This window comes from Onychomys torridus, chromosome 13, assembly GCF_903995425.1.
Source record: "Onychomys torridus chromosome 13, mOncTor1.1, whole genome shotgun sequence".
Taxonomy (NCBI): Eukaryota; Metazoa; Chordata; class Mammalia; order Rodentia; family Cricetidae; genus Onychomys; species Onychomys torridus.
In genome coordinates, this window is record NC_050455.1 from 14,851,612 (window position 1) to 14,871,910 (window position 20,299).

The 20,299-nt window shown below is 43.5% G+C and overlaps 1 protein-coding gene across 4 annotated transcripts in view; it reads left to right on the top strand.

Annotated features, from left to right (window-relative positions):
- Positions 1 to 20,299, top strand: part of Fhod3 (formin homology 2 domain containing 3) — a 429,128-nt gene that overhangs the window by 235,619 nt on the left and 173,210 nt on the right. The gene's annotated exons all lie outside the window — the stretch shown is intronic.

Here is a 20,299-nt window from a genome sequence, read left to right on the forward strand (position 1 = left end):
GCTGTGCCCCAGAAGAAGGTGTCACATCCCCTGGAACTGGAGTCGCAGATGGTTGTGAGCCCCTGTGTAGGGGCTGGGATTCAAACCTGGGTCCTTTAGAAGAGCAGCTAGTGCTCTTAAACCACTGAGCCATCTCTCCAGCCCCACCCTAGTTGCTTAAAGAGAGGGCTTTAGCCATCGATTTGATTCTTTGTTTTGTGTAACCCAGCCCACAGTGGAGGGACATCCCATCTCTGTGCTTCCTGTGTGCTTCTTTAAGTTTATTGCAAGTGTTCTCTATGGGGCAGGATCTGGTCTGTTTTTGAGTACTTGAACAGAGTGCATGTCCTCTTGTGTGAAAGTCTAAAATGTCATTTAGTCAGGGTGATGGACACCTGTAACTACTTTCTGGGTTTCTGTCCGTGTGTTCCATAATTACTGTGAAAGAAATGTTGATAACTGGAAGATTTCTCTTTTAGTTCATGTGTGTGTGTGTGTGTGTGTGTGTGTGTGTGTGTGTGTGTGTGTTCCTCTTTCTGGTGAGATGGCTCAGTAGGTAAAGGCTGTTGCTACCAAGCCTGCCAGCATGAGTTCCATCCCTGGAACCCGTCTGGCAGAAGAGAAGTAACTCCCACAGATTGTCCTCTGCCTTCCTTGCGTGCCATGGTACACCTGCTTACGCAACACACAAACAAACAAACAAACAAACACATAAATACAATTTTTTAAACTTTAGAAAGGAATTTCTCCTTTCCATTAATTTTAGCTTTGTCTCTTCATCTGGACGTCTTTTGTAAGAACGACACCGGACTTTGCACTTTAGATCCAATCTAACTTTAAATTGGCACTTTGGGGTGTCCTGTAACTCATGCAGTTGCACCGAGGCCTGTCATTTTGTTATTTTGTGTCCCATCTGAACTTTGTTTACCTCATTTTCTGGTTTTGTCAATGATATGAATGTTTAAGATTCTGTTTTGTTTCTTTTTGTCTATAATGCTTTGCTCCTGGTTGCTTTTGAGTTTCTAGAGCAAATCTTTATGAACTTATCACAGACTGGGAGTGCTTTTATTCCGCTTCTTGTCCAGTGTAAGAAGCTTGGGCATCTTATTCCCCTCTCACTTCTGGGCCTGGTGTCATATCTTGGACGCACACATTGTGAGTTATAGGTTCAAGGAACCAGTTTGTTTTGAACAATATTTAAATACTAACTTTAAAAAATGTTAAGCACTGATCCACATAATTACCTTTCCTGTGTTCTTTACTCCTTTTTATGACTTCTGACTCCACCTGGCCCTGTTTTCCTCAGGCCTCGAGGATGTCCTTGCGGTGCAGCTGACCTCTGATGAATTAGTTCCCCCTGTATGTCTGAAAAAGCCTGATTTCACTTTTTCTTTTCATCAAATGTGTTCTTACTGGGTGTAAGGATCAGGGCTGATGGGCTGGCAAGCTGGCTCAGCAGACAGGGGTGATTGCCACTAAGCCTGATAGACCTGAGTTTGATCTTTGGGACCCACTTGATAGAAGGAGAGCCCTTCCTCCTACACTTGTCTTCTGACCCACACGCACACGCACACGCACACGCACACACGCCATGGCCCACGTGATCGCCTCTTCCCACTGTAATAAGTGTAGACAAAATTGTGAGAATCTAGGTTGGCTGGCAGTTTGCTCTTTTGCATGTGCAGATGTGTGCATCTGTCTGTATGTGTAGGCCCAAAGCTGACACTGGGCATCTTTCCTGCCTCTCCTTTATTTACTGAGGTAAGGTCTTCTGTTGAACCCAGAGCTGGCCAGATCCCACTAGTGTAGACAGCCAGCTTGCTCCAGGATTCCCTGTCTCTACTTCTGAAGTATTGGGATTACAGGTGCCTGCCATGCCTGCCCAGCTTTTCTATTGTTCTAGGGATCCACACATCAGCCTTCAGGCTTGATCAGCAAGTGCTTCAAGCCCTGAGTGACCACCCAGCTCAAGGCTGTTCTCTGGGTTCGGTCAACACACTGTTCCGTTTTCCCCGGTTGTCCTCAACAGATCCCGTCGTTCTTGTCTCTGCTCCTCATGCCCATTTTCTCCTTTGTCATTTCTCCTTCTTGGTTGGACCTCTTCGACTGTGCCTCCTCCTTTTCATGCTTTCCACTTGTCATTGGTTGAGCGTCTTAAATCCATTGTTTTGCAGGTTTTTATCAAACTTGTCCTCAGTCATCATTTCTTCAAATATGTTTGTGTTACCTCCTCCGTCTTCACCCTCCCAAAGTCTCCAGTGAGTTCTGTAGATGACTGATGCTCCATTTACTTTAAAATAATTTTCCTCTGCTTATCTAAATAGTTCTTTTAAAATATGTCTCCGGCTTCACAGATCTCTCCTTCTTCCACATCTAATGTGCCACCAGTCCCTCTGGTATCGGTTTCATCCTGTTGATTGTGTGTCCCATCTGGAGCTTCAGTTGGGGCACTTTAGATATCATTCAGTTTCCTACTTAGCATTCTGAATACAAAGACTGCTGTTACATCCTGTCTGATAATCCTCAGCTTTAATAGGATCTATTTTCATCTAAATTTGAGTCATATTCTCCTCCTTATTAGAATGCCTGGTAATTAAAAAAAAAAACACTCTAATACTGTATACAACTTGTAACCTTGTTTGCATGGTAATTTTTATAATCTTGTAAGTAGTTGTAAAATTTGTTTCGGGACACAGTGACTTGCAAAAAGCTTGGTTCTTTGCATACTGCTTTTTTAAATTGTTAAGGTAGAACCAGAGAAACATTTAAATTAGGGCTATGTTATTAATTAATTAATGTTACTTTTCTCTGTGACCAAATACCTAAATACCTGACAAGAAATGACTTAATGGGGCCAGGATTTATTTTGGTTCACAGTTCGAGAGTACGGCCCATCATGTTAGGGCCAACATGGCCACAGGATTATGAGGCTGCTTGTTCAGTCTGGACGGGTCAGGAAGTCAAGAGCAGGCCATGTCGGTATGCAGCTGGCTTTCTCCTTGTCTCATGCTAGAGAGAGTCTTCCCTTCTTAATTAAGCTTCTCTGGGAAATGCCTTCATAGACACTACTAGAGATATGTCTCCTAGGTGATTCTAAATCTAATCAAGTGGCCAAAGAAGATTAACCATCACAAGGCCAGTTATCCCCCACAACCAAGACAATGTCCTCACTCTACCATTGCGAATACCAATGCATTCTCTACCACTGCCTGTCGAGCTGATGTTTTTTTACTCCACTTGGCAGGGATACCCTACATGCCTGGTCATCTTCTTTCCCTTCCATTTGGATGGCTCTTTTCCTGGCCTCAGGTGTATCCTACACCAATGACTGCCCTCCTGAGTACTCAAAAGAAGGGCCTTCCAGTCTTCTGAGTTCTTGCTCAAGGTAGCTCTCTCCCATTATGTCTAGTGAATCCTCTGCTTGGCTCTTCCAGGTCTCAACTTGGCCAGTCCGATGAGCCTGGTACTTCTGCCTGTCCTGTATCATGGCATGGAAGTCTTCTCAAGGCAGTGATCTGGGCTATTTGAAGGCTCACTTCTTTGTTTTTCAACTTTCTGGAACAGCATCTGCTGTTGCTTGAAGCCCAGTGTCTTCAAAAGAGCTGTTATATTTAGTCTAGATTTTGAATGTCTCTGGCAGAAGGGGAAACTTGATCTTTGTTCTCTCTTGTCCAGAAGCAGAAGGCTTGCAAACACTGTATTTAAATATACTGACAGTGTGCAGTGACTCACAAGAGATGATTAAACTGTTTGGACTAACAAATAATTCTACCTCTGAGAATGTATCTAAAAAAATTCTAAAAGGAAAAAAAAGATGCTACATACAGAAAAATTCTCTGAATAGCATTATTTATACTGGGAACTGGGCAGAATTTGTTTAACAAAAGGTAGTTAAAATCAAGACCTATTTAATCCAGCTAAATATCATATATTTATAGGATTATTTCTAAGATTTTCAATATTCAAAAAGCTTAGTATTTAATATTAAGGTTATTAAAGACACATTAACTATTCCAGTAGTATGTCATAATTATAGCATCATGAAAACAAACATTCCAAGGGATGAAGACTTAAACAGTGCATTCCCAATATCCATGGGTTCTGCACCCTTGTATGCAATCAACTGTAGAAGGAAAATGTTAATAAACAAGCTGTCACCATGCCGAGCATATATGAGTTTGCCACTGTCTCTTGAACTATAGAGTGGAACCATCTGCACTTATCAGCTATTATAAGTCATGGGGAGGATTATCTATATCTACATTCAAAGGCTGTGCCATTTTTCACAAGGGACTTGGTGTGTATAGAAATTCCTAGGGTGGATCCCTGCCGATACTGAGGGATGAATATCCACAAATGATGTAACTTTTCAAGGAAGCCACATCAAACATTCTCTCCTCAAAGTGCCACAGGGAAGTAGAATTAAATTCTTCCATCACTCACTAAACAATGTGTTCATCAGGCTGGCAAGATGGCTCAGGAGATAAAGATACTTGACACATTAAGGCTGATGATCTGAGTTCAATCCCTGGGACCCACGTGGTGGAAGTAGAGACCTGATGATTCCCACAAGCTTTCCTCTGACCTCTACCTGCATGCTGTGGGATAGGCTTGGCCACACACATACATACAAAATAATTAAAATGGAAGGGTCTGTTCATCATTGCCTTAGAATCTATCAGTTTGGAGTCACTTTGACAATCACTCATTTTAATCTATTACAAAACACTACAGCAATGCAAAGAAATATAGAGAATAACAGAGAGAGAGAGAGAGACAGAGACAGAGACAGAGACAGAGACAGAGAGATTCCCCGGAAGTAACAACTATTCTGACCACTGCATTTATAGTCTTTAAATCCTGTTTCCTACCCTCTCTGTTTCCAAGCTTTTAGGAAAAGTGTTGTCTGTGTCTTTTCTTGGTGTCATCACTGAGCATCGTGTTGGACAGGAATCATTTGTGCTTCAATCCTTCAGCACCGCCATCTATTTTCCTGAAGGAGAGCTAACTTGCCTTATGTTTTACTGTTGAAGGGATGATAAATCCATCTCCTTTGTGCACATGTATGTGTGTCTCTCTAAGGCACAATATATGAGAAAATCCACAGGCAGTAGGGTCCATCATTATGTTTTATGGAGTTAGAGTTTGTAACTTCTGGGTTTTACCATTCTCTGGAAAAAATCCTTCCAGGTTCACTTTCAAATTTTCCCCCATAGGATTATTAAAAAGCACTACAAACATAGGATTATTAAAAAGCACTACAAACTGCATGATTATTCAGATGCTCTGACACTTAAATCAGAGTCTGGAATCTTCCTGATTTATGTATGCAGCTATGCCATAGTTACCTAGTACTTGGGCCGTCCCTTTGGGGTTTCGTGTCAATCTGTGCACCCCTCATACCTAATTCCTTGTGTATCACACTGTCTAATGAAGCTCGTGAAATGTGCCTGTTGGGTCCATGTTTGGCTGAATTCCTCAGCTATATCCCTGTTGATGATGTGATCCTGCCTGTGCTCTGTCCACTCCCACCCCTGCCTTCTCTGGCAGGCCGTCTGGTGTCACCATGTTTCCACAGGATGGGCAGCATCACTTGACTGTCACCATCTCAGTCACCTTGACCATGTTCTCCTGTTGTGCAGGGCTGTTTTTACCTCCTGGTTCCACCAGACACTGCCAGTCCTCGGTGACAACTGTTCCTGGGTGATTTCTTCAAGGGAGAGTTTTCTGGGGTTTGTGCATGTTTTCAAGAATGACAGTGTCACGAGAGTCACATAGTTGCAAACCCTTCCAGCCTTGGATCAGCTTGCGAGGCCACCTACCAGTCTGTGGTCCAGCAGCACCATTTGCCCTCCAGAGACGGAGTCTCCCAGATTGATGAGGAAGGAACAGCAGTCTCCCTGCCACATCAGTCCTTCCTCCCTGAGAAGGAAACTGTAGAAGTCGGCCCAGCTGGCTTTGCCCTCTCCTTCTCTCTGGCTAGCAGGCCACCACTGGTGTGTGGTTATCATTTATTGATTAGATAGCATTCATCCGCAGCCCTGCTGATCCTTACCTCTCCCCTGGGTCCTTCTGCACATATTAGCACCTCACCTTTCAGAACACAAATTCGCTGTGACAGCAACTGCAGAGTGTGTGGTCTGTGTTCCCTGAAATGCATCTGCTGTGGTTACCATCGGAGCTTTAGTCTAACTAGAGAGACCATGAATGGGGGAAGCAGCAGGGCTTGAGGCCACAGCTTAACCTTCCTTTGGCAAATTAGAGGACTGTGAGTACTCTGTTGAGGCCCTTGCCCAGGTCTAGGAAAAGGCCTGTGGGAGGGAGTGACTTGGAGGGGTTAGCTTTGTTATTATGCTGTCCCATAGCCTGGACTACAGCATATTAATTGCCTACACACTTGAACCTCAACCTCTCCTTATGACGTGTATTCAAGGTAAGGAGAGCCATGCTTTGCAAAGTCTCTTCTTCCCGGGTCTCTGGAACCACACTCTACACAGTCAACTTCTTCACCAACTTATGAGACTGCGTTTTGGGAAGCGACCTATCCCAGTGTGTCTTGGGCATCCAGAGTGCATGTTGCATCATCATGGCTGGATGAATGAGCCTTAAAACAGAGGGCACACCTGCTCACGCTGTGCTCCACTCACAAAGTCTGCTTGCTGCTGCTCCTAGTTTATAGGCTGGCCTACCTGTAAAAGCCCAAAGCTTACTTTGGGGCCAAGTCTTGCTCAAGAAGATTTATGGGCAGGCTCTGGAATAAGGACTGCTGAGAGCAGACAGATGCAGTGTCCACTGCTGGAAAGCAGGTAAATAGGATGCCTCTTCCTGACAGGGAGCCTTCCACTTCTCTGTTGCTTGGCATCACTGGCAGATGCTTGAGCTTGCAAGTGACCATCTCTCCTTTGAATTTCACTGTGGCCCTCTAGAAGCACCACCTCGGCTTCCATTTGTTTGTTGTTCTCACAAAAGTGGAATCTGAGGACACAGGGGTCAAGTCACACAGGTACTGGTGCTCAGTGCTTTGGTGCTCGTTCAGGAAGAAGCTCAGCCAGGCTTCTTTGACTTGAGAGCCCAAGCTTGAGATGCTTCCCTGGCCTGCCTCCTGAACCTCTCTAAGACTCTGATGAGGCCAGGGGTCCTCCTGGTGCTCTGTCCATCTGGCCAAGGTGGTGCTGCCCAGCAGGCCAAGCAGAGAGCCTGGCATTCAGCAAGTAGTGGGACTCCTCTTGTGAGTGGGTGGGAATGTCAATCTCAGAAAAGCTAAGAGTGCAGGAAAAATGGAGGGTCTTGCCCCCTCACAGACAGCTCCCACTGGGCTGAACAGACTGAGAAGCCCAAGAGAAGGCTGGTGAAGACTTTGATCTGGGATTTCTTCTTGCAGTTGTGTGTGTGTGTGTGTGTGTGTGTGTGTGTGTGTGTGTGTGTGTGAACAGCTGTGGCGTGGCTTGTGTTTGACTTTAAGGGAAATATTTAACTGTAGAGCTTTAAAGTACTGTAAACTTCTTTTACATGCTCATCTCCCTAAGGAGCCTTTGAATACATTTTTTTTTCAATCACCTGTATACTCACCACTGTGTGAAATTTGGGTCACAGATGTTCTCAACACCTGTTGATGCCCCTGTACCTGTGAAGAGTCGCAAGCCATTGTGGTCTGTAAGCCCCCTCTGCTCCCCCAATACCAGCTTTCATACTCTGCATGCCTGTAGAGAATTTGTGGTCTGAAGTATTTCTTCAGTTTCGGTAGCGATGACATGTGAAATGCGTGTGTATTTATAGAAATGAAAACAAAATACTAATCATCGACAACCAGTCCTGACTCTCAGGATGGCAAAACAATTCTCTGCTAATGAGCGTGTAATTACAGCTGCCAGGAAATAGCTATTAAATAGATGGAATCTACTACACCGGCCAAGAAGGCAGGATGGGTGGGGGTGCTCGCGCCTGCCGCCTTGCTCGCCATGCGAGGACTGTAAGGTTCATCTGTTTCAGTGCCCGGGGACTCACTGCCAGCCCCGGGAGGGCCAAGGTCAGGTCAGAAAGCCAAGACACCTGAGGTCACAACCGTCTTCCTCACTGTTAAGACTTTCTTCTATTAGGCCTTTGTTTTCGGCCAGGTAGTGTTGGTGATGGGCTTTTTATCTTGATGTTTTTGTGTGATGTTTTTAATCTCGGACATTCGTGGGGTGATGGTGTTTTCAACATGTATACATTATACAACCTCTCCGGTCATCTCAGGCTGTGTCGTCTGGTGACATTTGTCAACACTGTGTTATGCTGTCAGTACTGCCACTGTTTGTAATACTCTCATCCCCCTAAACAAATTCTGCCCCCAATAGACACTAACTCTCATCTCCCGTCCCTCGGCTCCTTTCTGTCTCTCTTAACTCAGCTCTTCTAGCCATTTCATGTAGGTGCGGGCATTCCATGCGGGTCCTGCAGTGTCTGGCTTATCCATTCATCAAAATGTCTTTTTTCAAGGTCTGTCCATGTTGTGGCACGTCTCTGACATTTTTTCACAATGAAGTGTACCCATGGAGCAAATGCATCTATACGTGTTTATAATGCATATGTATTTCAGTTTTGGAAGCCAGAGAATAGTGTATTTGCATAATCCCTAGAGGTTAAGTTACTGCGTGTTTTTCATCTTTTAAAAGAAATGTTATTTTTCTTCATGTTCCTTTTTGAATATCAATAAATTTGGGCTAAAAGGTGATTATGGGGCCAGGAGGAGGGCTTTTGTTCCTGACTGTTTGGGCACATCTTGGTATTGCTCTAGATTAGTGGTTCTCAACCTGTGGGTCATGACTCCTTGAGGGTCACATAGTGAATGAATATCCCGGCTATCCTATATTTACATTACAATTCATAACAGTAGCAAAATTACAGTTATGAAGTAGCAACAAAGACAATTTTATGGTTGGGGGTCACCACAACATGAGGAGCTGTAGTAAAGGGTCGCAGAATTAGGAAGGTTGAGAACCACTGCTCTAGAGCATCAAAAAACACCATTAAAGTACATATGAGCAAACTTATAATGATTACAAAGTGTTTAGATTTAAGCAGGGGGTTGGGCCAGTGATGACCATCCTGGATCTGCACTTTTAGGAAGAACCCCTTCTGGAGGTCTTCAGTGCAGTCAATACTCCAAGAGGAAATGAAGGTCTTATCCTGGGTTGTTGACCTTGACTGTGCTGCATGATGTGGGGATGGTCACGTAATGCTCAGGTTGAGTTTTTGAAACTGTCTGTGAAGCATGCATCTGTGTATAGCTAGCTGCACACTGATGGCATGGGAAAACTAGTGTAAGCAACCTAGAGCATAGAAAACAGGCTGGGTGGACAAGGAGCAGTGTCACAACCTTGTCTCTGTCCCCATCTCATTGGAGAATTCTTCAGGACGCTGGAAGTCTGACTTTTCCTGTGCTTCTCTTTTGTTTGGTTTTGGCTAGAAGCAGGTGAATGGTACTGAGCCCCTCTGGGAAAGCCTGGTTAGGAGTGTCCTTACCAAATGCTGGCCTTCAGTGGAATCAGCCATGGAGCATCACAGCCACCAAAGCCAGCCTCACACCCACATGTCCATAACTCAGGTAGTGGAGGTTTGGAGGCCCCAGGGAGGTTTAGGAGAGGGGTGACTCAAGATTTCTAGCACAATGACTATTCTCTGAGTAGCCTAGGAACTCAGAGCTTGTGCCATGTCAGTGGCTGGGACTCTAGCTAGTCACAAGACATGGGTTCTGCATCCTTCTGATAGGATACACAGCAAGTCCCCCATGGACTATGTCTCAGATGGAGATTCACAGAAACCACTGGAATTTTAATAAGTTAGTACATATATTAGGTTGAGGGTCTCAAGAAAGTTAAAATTCAATGGTTGAAATTCTAATACAAATATAGAATTAATGTATTGGGATGTTTTATTGTTTTAAAAATTCACAGAAGTGTGCTCCAGAATTTTTTTTTTTTTTTTTTGATGCTCTATCTACATAAAGTTGCTTGTTAATAAGGCCAATTTGTGGCACTTGGGAAGCACTGTATTATAGGTGGTAATGCCTAATAGAAGTGCGCTCCCTAGTGCCCCAAACTGTGAATTACAGCCCCATAAGCACCTTGAGTAAAGTTAGAAGGAAAATGTGAAATTTTGGAGTTGGGGAGCTTTGGGGGTCCTCAGGTTAAGTCTCTGGTCTCTCAGATGATGCAGTTGAAGCTCAGACATTAATCAGCTTTGAAGCATCAGCAGAAACACCCTGCCCATCAGCCTGCTGCACTGTACTAAAACACATGCCACCTCACTCTACGATGGGATGGATCCACACTGTTTTCCTTGCAGGAAGACAAAGGCATGGCTGTGGCTCTGAGGTCAGTAACTTCCTCAGAGTAGCAGAGGGTTTATGTCATCATGCTAGTCCGCTTGTCCCCGGATCCAAGTCCTTTGAGTTTTCTTTAATGATGTCCTTCCCTGAGCATAGAAGCCAGAAGACCCCTCCTGTACTTCTTTGCTCCTCGCATGCAGGACTCTGGTCCATCTTCTGCAAGATACAGATGTTCATACGCAGTCATGTCTCTCATCCTCTTCCTCTAACCTTCTCTTGTTGCTCAGGGTCACAAAAGCCCCACACTTCTATGATCTGGGGTATTTATGAGCCCTGTCCTGCTTGCTTGGACTTAATCACTCTCTCTATTTCATCTCTCTTGCCTCTAGAAGGTGAGCCAGGAGGCAGGATTCCATTAATGAAGTGATCCTCCCCCTAAATATGCTTACTTCATGACCTCTCTCCAGTACAAGAAGCCACATTTTCCAGGGCCACTGGTCAAGCTTCTGTCACTGACACAGAGTGCTGCCCCAGGTCCATGTGGGAAAAGCTATGATGAACTTGAGCACAGGAGGGGGACCTCTATCATCCTGGCTCCCGATGCTCTGCTCTCTGTCTTTCCATCTTTTCCTTTCTGCCTGAGTCACCATAGGACGACTGTGAGTGCCCATTGGTATTTCATGGGCTGTAGGTCCTTGGCAATCATTACAAAACAGAGAATAAAAACAACTATTTGTTTCCATAGAGAATCTAGGAATCTGCCCAAAGGTTTTGAAGGCTCAAAACCTACTAATCTATGATATGTTTTGTCATTTGGGGGTTTTCCTTATCTAAAAAGTATGGGAAATGTAGACTAGGAAAGACTGAGAGAGGCTGGTGCACATAGATGTCCCCAAGACCTTCACAGCTTTGTATTATGAGGCCATTTCCATGCTAGTGGCCAATGAGGGTCTTTGAAACCAACTATCAGGCTGAGAATGGGATTTAAAGTGTTACAGGTGGAGAGGTGGGGTAAAGAAGCCAGACATTCAGTTGTCTGCATGGCATTACATGCAAGAAGAGGCTGAGCACTTGGTGCCATGATATCCTGGGGAAAGGAAGGTTGACCAGAAAGACTCCTGTGAGGAATCTTTCAAGGCTCTTCCCACTCCTATTAATTAGCTTCTAAGTGCTCAGAGAAGCCCCCTATCCTGTTGTTTTGTGACTGCAGTTTTATCCTGGGTGAGTTTTTCAAAAAGGACATCAACATCCCAGAGAGGGAAAAGATTAGTACCTTCTAAAATTGGAAAATTTGCATTGTAAATTCTGTTCAAATGCAAGCAGGGAACCCAGAACTTTGACACCTCATTGGAGCTCTTCATGCTGATTAAATTCCTGTCTAGCCCAGAATTGGCAGCTTATTCTACTTAATTTTCATGGAGTAATCAGTGTTGAAAGAGTATTTCTTTGACAGTTGCCCTTGGGGAAAACTGGGCTGGGTTTGTTATTTAGGCCAAACAATTAAGTGGAGGAAAATAATAATAACATGAACTGCGAGGTCTTCATTTCGTTCCAAAAATGGTTACAGTACCAGCCTCCTTTTTCAGTATTCATAGGGGTGGGGGCTGGTGAATAATAGAAATTAGAGATGAACAAATCCACTTCAGAGTTCACAGTGAGTTTCAATGATCTGATTAAAGTAGGCTGGAATCCCGTCTTCAAATTAGAAAACCTTCCCAGAAGCCAGGATTGAGTACTAGACATGTTGTGCATGTGCCTCTGCACACACACTGCTGTCTGAGGCCAACTTGAACTTGAGAAGTCATAGCAGGTGGTCAGTGTCCCTCTCTATTCTAGTTGAAGAAAGCCTCGTCACTCTTCATGCTTCTACTGCCTGCCTTTTAGTAATATCTGTTTCCAATCCCATGACAGCATCCCTGTCTCCATTCCCATGGGCAAGTCACATGTCCCCACCCACGTTCACCTGGTAGCCAAATATTGGCTGTGGTAAGGGGATTTTGACTTTTTCATAGATTTGCTTTTCTTTTGTAGTTTAGTAGAAATAAATAGGAGTTATTAATTATCAAATGGTAAAATGTCTTTTGGAGTAGTTCTAGAACATTTATTTTGTTACTGATCCAGGCCTATTTTGTACGTTATACCAGTAACTGAAAGAGTTTATTTGTAAGGTGGCCAGATATAAGGAAGAGGGATCCCTAAGTTCCAATCCTCCTCACCTAGGGTAGGCGTAAAGCTTTTTCAGACACAGAAAAAGAGGTGATTTAGTGCGTGGGAAATGACTGGAGTCAGGGAAAGTAGGTGCTCTACATGTGTGCAATCCATTTTCATGGGACAGAGCTTCAGAAAAATGCCAGTGCTAGTGTACTTTATAAGGGTGGAGCTTTGTCCCTCTGATGTCAAAAGTTACCCAGCAGACACTTGCATAGGCCAAAGTGAAGGTGTGGGGGGCTTTGGCCAATTTGAAATCAGCAAAAGTTGGCCTCCAAGTTCCTGAAAAGCAGCACAAGCAAGCACTGTTGTTCTGGCCTCTGCTGTAAAGAGCGAAAGAGAGGCTGGAGAGGTGGCTCAGCCATTAGGAGAATAAACCTGAGTTTGGTTCCCAACACCCGTGTCTGATGGCTCACAGCCACCTCTGCCTCTAGCTCCAGAAAATCTAATGCTGCCTTCTGGATTCCGTGGGCACCGGCACTCACATGTGCACAGATATGCATATATACAGAAAGTTAAAAAATAAAAAGAAGTCTTTTTTATGAAGAGTGAAAGAGCAGATGAGGGCTTGATTAAAAGATGACCCGGGGCGGCAATGTGTAAGAGCTCTTTGTCAAGAAAGTCTGGTGCCTCCGCCAAGAAGGGATTTCCTCCTCACTGGGCCATGGTGTTTTTGGTATCTTTGGCTAACGCAAAGGACGTGAACAAGCAAGCAAACAGCTAAGTTTGGATTGTATTCTTCAGTGTGTTCAATGTGTAAGAAATTCTTTTTTTAAAAGGAAGAGTCGGGCCTGAGAATATAGCTCAGTGGTAGAGCATTTGTTTTATGTGCAAGGAATGCCCTTGTTTTGATACCCACCGGTGCAAAAATTTACAAAATGGAAGAGGAAACTCCAGGCTGGGGAAGGGCTCCAAGGGCAGAGTGCTTGCTGCACAAGGCATAAGGATTCAAGTTCAATTCCCCAGGAACCTATGTGAAAACCCAGGTGCGTGCCTGTAATTTTGGTGTTGGGGGCAGAAGTGGGGGTTTCCTGGGGTGCACAGGTCAGCTAATCTAGCCTGATTGTTGAGATCTAGGTCTAGGGAAAGATTCTGTCTCATAAAATGAGGTGCAATGTGACTGGAGATGCTTTGGCTTCAACTGCTGGGCTTTGTGTGTGCACAGGTGTATTTGTGCATGTGTGCATATAGACAAAGAAAAATAAATAAAATTCAGATCTGTATCCAGTCTGTTGAGTGCATGTGTATTTTCTAAGTACTGTAGATCAGCATAGGGCATGTGCACCTATATGGATATTAGCAGGCTTGGATTTGGAATCCTGAGATATCAGACAGGCTCAGAGATAGGAACCCAGGTGGTCTGAACAAGATGCAAGGAAGGCCTGCAGGTTGTGGGGTGGGAGGCTGTGTGGAACCAGAGACTCTGTCCTTCGGCCAGAGGGAGACAGAACCTTCTTCAGCTTCAGCTATCTGGTGTGTACTGGGAAGGGGGTGACGAACCAGAGCTAGACTAGTAAGACCAGCAGTTCCTTTCGTATGAAGAAAGTGTGTCCAACCCATGGCCTGTGGCCCACATGTGACCCGTGGCCCACATGTGACCCAGGATAGTCACAAGTGTGGCCTAATATGAAATCAGAAACTTATTTAACAGCCCCTCAGTTATACGGTGAACTTTATCGAAGTGCTAAAAGGGTTAACACACTTGACTTCTGTATCAACAGTGGAAGATAGACATGCAGCAGTGTAAGAAGGGAGAGAAAGTGGCTTCGAGACCCACTAGACCAGTGGTTCTCAACTTTTCCAGTGCCGCGGCCTTTAATACGTCCCTCTTGTTGCGGTGACCCCCCCCAACCATAAGATTATTCTCATTGCTACTTCATACTATAATTTTGCTACCGTTAGGAATCATAATGTAAATAATATCTGATATGCAGGATGTCTGATGTGCAATCCCCAAAGGGGTCGTGACCCACAGATTGCAAACTGAAGAGGGAATCGAGAGACGGACTCTCTCAAGGTGGAAGGTGAGGAGGGAGATTGAGTCTGGCACAGTTAATTCCAAGCATTATTGGTTGAAAACCTGCAGGATAAAAACATTGTATGAAATACAACCAAAGGAGGACAGCTCTTTCCTCCCTAAGCACAAGGCACTCTATTTCCCACTCTCTTATTTACTAAAACAATACATTGTTGGTTGAGACTCATGGAATTGATTTCACAACTCATTAGCGCTGTCTGAAATTGCAAGTGTAAAATGGGCTCCAGCTGGAGCCTGGGTGGTTGAGGGCTGCGTGCTGTAACAGGGCCCCAGAGGACCCCAGAAGGAGGCAGGGTGAGGAGGGTCTAGAGTCAAGATGGAGGACAGTCGGAGCCTCTCAGTGCTGTTTCCAGCAAAACCTCTAGAAATGACCTGTGCCCTGGGCCAAGCCTACTTTTACTCGGAAGAAAGGGTCTCAAGCTGCAGGAAGGAGAAGAGAAGGGGAGGAGAAAGAAAGGGGGAAGGAGGGGAAAAATGAAGAAAGGAAAGACAGCAAATCAGAGGGTTAAATGATGAAGCAAGATTCAGAGTGGACCCCAGCCCGGGGTTCACTTGCTGCCCCTGTCCGCAGTGAGGCTGCGATACTTCCTCTGCATGCAGAACAGGAGTTAGTCTGGTCATGGGTGAGATGGCATAAATACACACAGCCCATCTCTTGGCTGAAAGCAGCTGCTATGCTGAGGGAAGAGACATGGAGCAAATATTTGAAAGCTCAAGAATAAATGTTAACAGCAAATTGGGAAAGAAGTCTAGAATGTGAAATGGCATCAGAGCAATGTTGTGGTCATCAAACACTCAAATGCCTGTATTCTTACTTCTCTGTGTTGCCAACCCCACTGTCTCCAAGTAATCCCTAGGTGAGGCCAGCTGTGGGGATACTTGGGAGAAGCAGGAGCCTGAGGATGCCTAATAGTCTGTTTAGGAGAAAGATCAGTCACAAGAGGATGGGGCTGGTGACATCTGGTGTAGAAACTGTTACAGATGGCAAGTGGCAGAGAAGGTTAAATATGCCTACCTTCTGGATGGCAAACCAGAAGGGGCACCTCAGATGACCTAGAGATTTCAAGGAGATACTGGGGAAGGGGAGTGTGTGTGTGTGTGTGTGTGTGTGTGTGTGTGTGTGTGTGTGTGTGTACATATGCACACACATGCATGTTTCAGATTTATATGAATCCCTGGCTCATCACAAACTGTGTTTGAGTGAATGCATGCCCTAAAGAATTCACCAGAGACTTAGAAATCTAAGCAAGGTTAAACAGAGTCCAGGCCCCCACTGGCCATTCTGTGATCCTCACACAGGACCAGACTTAGAAAACCAAACAAAATAAACCTCAGCCCAGGTCCCATTTTGGCCACCCTGCGATCCTTTTACAGGGCCAGTCCAGACACACAACAAAGGCTGGAAACCACTGGTTTGGGGAGCCACAGTATATGGAAGGAAGGTCAGAACTCAGGGCTCAAACTGAGTCAGGTGAGCTGTCTGCTTACATAAAAGTGCAATGTTTTCTGTGATACTTAAACAAAAGCCAAAGTTTCTTGACACAATTTTCAAATTATCCAGGATCTAAGCCAAAGTTCCTTGTCATGCAATATGCTTGGAGAGTTTCATCTTGTTGGGAAAGGAAAAACCAGTAGATCCCAGTGCCAAGGTGATGTAGACATTGGGTTTGTGAAAGACTTAAAAATAGCATTCTAAAAGTGTCTCAGGTAGAAGAGAAATAGAAAAGTAGAAAGTCCATGCAAAGAAGTAGACTGAAAGAGTTAGTGATGAATCATATAATAAAGAGAATTAGTAATTTAGCAGATATTCCCATTAGCAGATAGACCTAAATTCGAACATATCAACAATCACACGATATGTGAATAGTCTAGTCACAACATTAAAGGCAAGGCCTATCAGGATAGACAAACAAATGAAGACCCCAACTAAGTGTCACAAGCAACTTATCTTAGTATAGATAGTTCAAGAGCAAAGAGCTATAGACAAAAATGCAAATACTAATCAAAATGAAACAAAGAAGTGGCCACATAACTGTAAGTAGAGTTAAGAGCAATGAATGGTAAAGAGGATATCACCGGCACACAAGTGCTGGTTCTTCCAGACAACTAAGGCTCCAACATACATGGCACCCAAGTGGAAAGAATTGGAATAAGGAGTAGAAAAATCCCATTTCATTTGGAGAGTTCACTTTTCCCTCTTGATGATCAGCAGACCCAGTAGAATGAAAAGCAGCAAGGCTATCGCGGAATTGGACAGCGTCACCAGCCAGCTAGCCCTAAGGGAAATTTCCAGAATGTTCCACCCAGCTGCAGCAGACTGTATGCATTTTCACACACAGGAACACCGATCATCAGGACAGGTCACACCCTGAATCATGAAACAAACCATAACAAATCTAAAGAATTTGGAATCAGATGATGTGTTTTCTGGTTGTAATGGAATTAAACTAAATCAGTGACAGAAAGACATAGGAATATGTCCAAACTCTTGAAATGAACACACTTCAGAATTACCCACGTGTCACGGAGAAGTTCTCAAAGGATATTAGAAAATATATTGTACCAAATGAAGAGACACTGTATCAAAATTTGTGGGATGTGATACATGGAGAGAAAATTACAACATCAAAGGCTTATGCTGGAAAAGAAGAAAATAATATAAACACCCAAATTTTAAAAAGACTAAGAGTAAAAATAATGTGAAAGGTAGAAGAAAATAATAATGGAAAAATATTTAAATTGAAACATTAAAAAATCAGGGACAAAAAAGCTGGTTATTTAGAAAGAAAAATAAAATTGATCAAGAGTAATAGGGCCATAGGAGAAGACAGAGCTGCCCACACTAGAAAGAAAGATAAGACCTATTAGGGCTAGTTGAGCATCACAGTCTTACTGATAACTCCAAGTTTAAAAATGGACAGCTTAGAAAAACAAACCCATTCCTTACCGATTCCAAACTACCAAACCCCAGATGGAGATAGATAAGCTGAGACATTTTAACTATCGCTAATGATAACTTCAAAAGAAAATAGCTTACAGTTAACTTTGAAAAAAGAATCTCTAGGCCCAGATGGCTTCCTGGCAAGTTCTACCAAACATTTCAAGACAAAACAAAACCGATGTTATAAAATCTCATCCAGAAAAAAAGGAAGAGAATCATTTCCCAGCTCTTGTCATAATGCCAGAGTCCCCATGATGTAAAAACCAGACAGACAGGATAGTCCAGACCAATCTGTATCCTGAGCAAAGATGTGAAATTCCTTAACAAGATGTTAGCAAATCAAATCAGCAACAAATAACAAGAATAATGCACCGTGACCAAATGAGGTACCAGGCTCATTTGATGCCTGAAATTCAGGCAGCGTGAACCATCATATCAGCAGCCTGAAAAAAAACCACATTCACATCAGTTAATATCAAAAAGACTCCTGACACAAGTCGTCAACCATTTGTGATCATGAAACCTCCCAGAATTCTGTTTAGAAAGCCATGAAAACCCGCTTCTAACATTATAATTAATAGTGAAGATCTAAATGGACTTCCTCTTGACACTGGAAACAGGAAAGGCATCCACTCTCTCCACTTCTGCTGACTAGTAACACAAAGTCTTAACTAGCCTAGCAAGGAAGGCTCAGGTATGGTTTGGTAAGGAGGAAACAAAAACAATTTTTTTTTTCACATTATTGCCTGTGTAGGCAGTATAAGTGAACCTACAGAAACAAAACAGAAAGCCAAAGCCTCCTAGAATTAATGCATTTAATGAAGTTATAGGATTCAAGAACAATACACCAAAGCCGTTATTCCTACCTCCTAATAAGCAATGGGGAATGAAAAAACTACCAAAAAATAAACAAAAACAAAAACAGAACAAAACTCAAAACTATCTACAATAGCTTTAAAGAATGGGAACTACTTATAAATTTAGGAAACAAAACTATAAAATATATACCATATCTATAGCTGAAAACAATGCACAGTCAAAAGCAATCAGAGGAAAATCATATTAATAAACTCAGTAGATTGGAAGTCTCACTTGCTAAAGGTGTTCTCTCAAATTTTATCTATAAATCTTAACGTTCCACATGTCCTTTTCCTTTTCCACGTGTGCGTGGGGGCTATAAGTTGATGTGGGGTATCATCTAGAATGCTCCTCATTCATTCAGGCAGGGTCATTCAATCAAACCCAAAGCTCACCTATATGGCTAGTCTGCTATCCAGTTTGCTCTCTCCTGGGCTGGACTTCTAGGCACTTCCGTGAGACCTGGGGATCTGAACCCTGCTCCTCAGCCTTGCTGACAAACAGTTAACCACTGAGCCATCTCCTCAGCCTCATTGCAGGAATTTTTTAAGTGATGTAGGCAAACTGCTTCCAGACTTTCTACAAAATTTATTGAAAAGGAACATAAATATCCAAAAGAACATTGAACAGCAGGAAGCTATAATTGAGATAATGTGATATTGGCAAATAGATCAATGGACAGAAATCGACAAGCATAAACACAGTCTATGGATTTTTGCTAATTTGCAAATGCATTGAAATAAATAAAAAAAAAAGTCTCTTTAACAAGTGGCCTTAAATCAATTGGACAGTTAAATAAAAAAAAATAGAACTTTAAACTTTGTATAAATTGATCCCCAAATGGATCATATAGCTAAATATAAAACCTAAAACATAACAGTTGTGCTAAGAGAAAAATTTTGGAGACTCTGGGTCAGGCAGGACCATGGAATCCCATGCCCTGTACCGGAGAGAGGTGAGCAGCAGGGGCCTCAGGCTTTGAGAGTATGGTGTTCATGACACACTTCCAGCCAGGGCGTGATTGATGTAGGAACACATTGAGGGGCAATGATGTCTGGGCAGAATTCTAACTTGGTCCCTACCAATGCCCTGCAAAGTGGGCATCTCATTGCTACTGTCTCAGTTTTTAGATATGGAAACATAGAAAAGTCACTAATTACTGTCTGTGGCAAAACAAGGAAGGTTCCCAAGGGACCTCCTTTTGGAACCCATCACCCTGTTTTGCCTGTTCTGTGCATTTGAAAACACAAATAACAACAACAACAAAAAAAACAAAACAAAAAACCAAAAAACAAACACACACACAAACAAAAAAACCCAAAACACCTGGCTTCTGTGACCCAGACACAGGTGTGTTACCATGACATCTACTTCTTTCTTGTGTGATTTTATTCTCTGGCTTCTGGTTGGTGAGTCTTTGCTATTGATGGCTTTTGCAATATCAGCTCAGTCGAGTCTCGTTAGTGCCATCTTGTGTCTAGAGTGAACTTTACAGGAAGCAAGCTCCAGCATTTTAAGCATCTGTTTAGAGGGCAGGTTTTGGATTAACCAGATGTTAAGGCCAAGTCATTAAACAGAACATTCTGGTAAGCTCCACCTCCAGGGTGAGAAGCTGATAGAATCAAACAGGTTTTAAATCCTCATCTGCTAGTCCCTTTCTGTAGCAGCGGCTCAGCTTCTCACATCTGTTGTCCAGTTACCAGAGTCCCCCAAGCAGTTCGGGTAGAAACCATCACTCCAGACTTTGGGTCTTGTGTGGGGAGGGTGATCCTCACAGGCTGGACTTTTCCAGGGCCTGTAGGGTCCAGTTAGCACCCCTGTGGCCTTAGGCTGACTGCAGAGTCAGGACTGGCTTTTCTGAAGGACAGTGACAGACAGGAAATGTTCATAAACTGCCAAACCTATCGCATATTTCATTTGCCTTGTTTTTTACTTTTATTGCTTGTTTTTCTGTTGCAGAAGCATC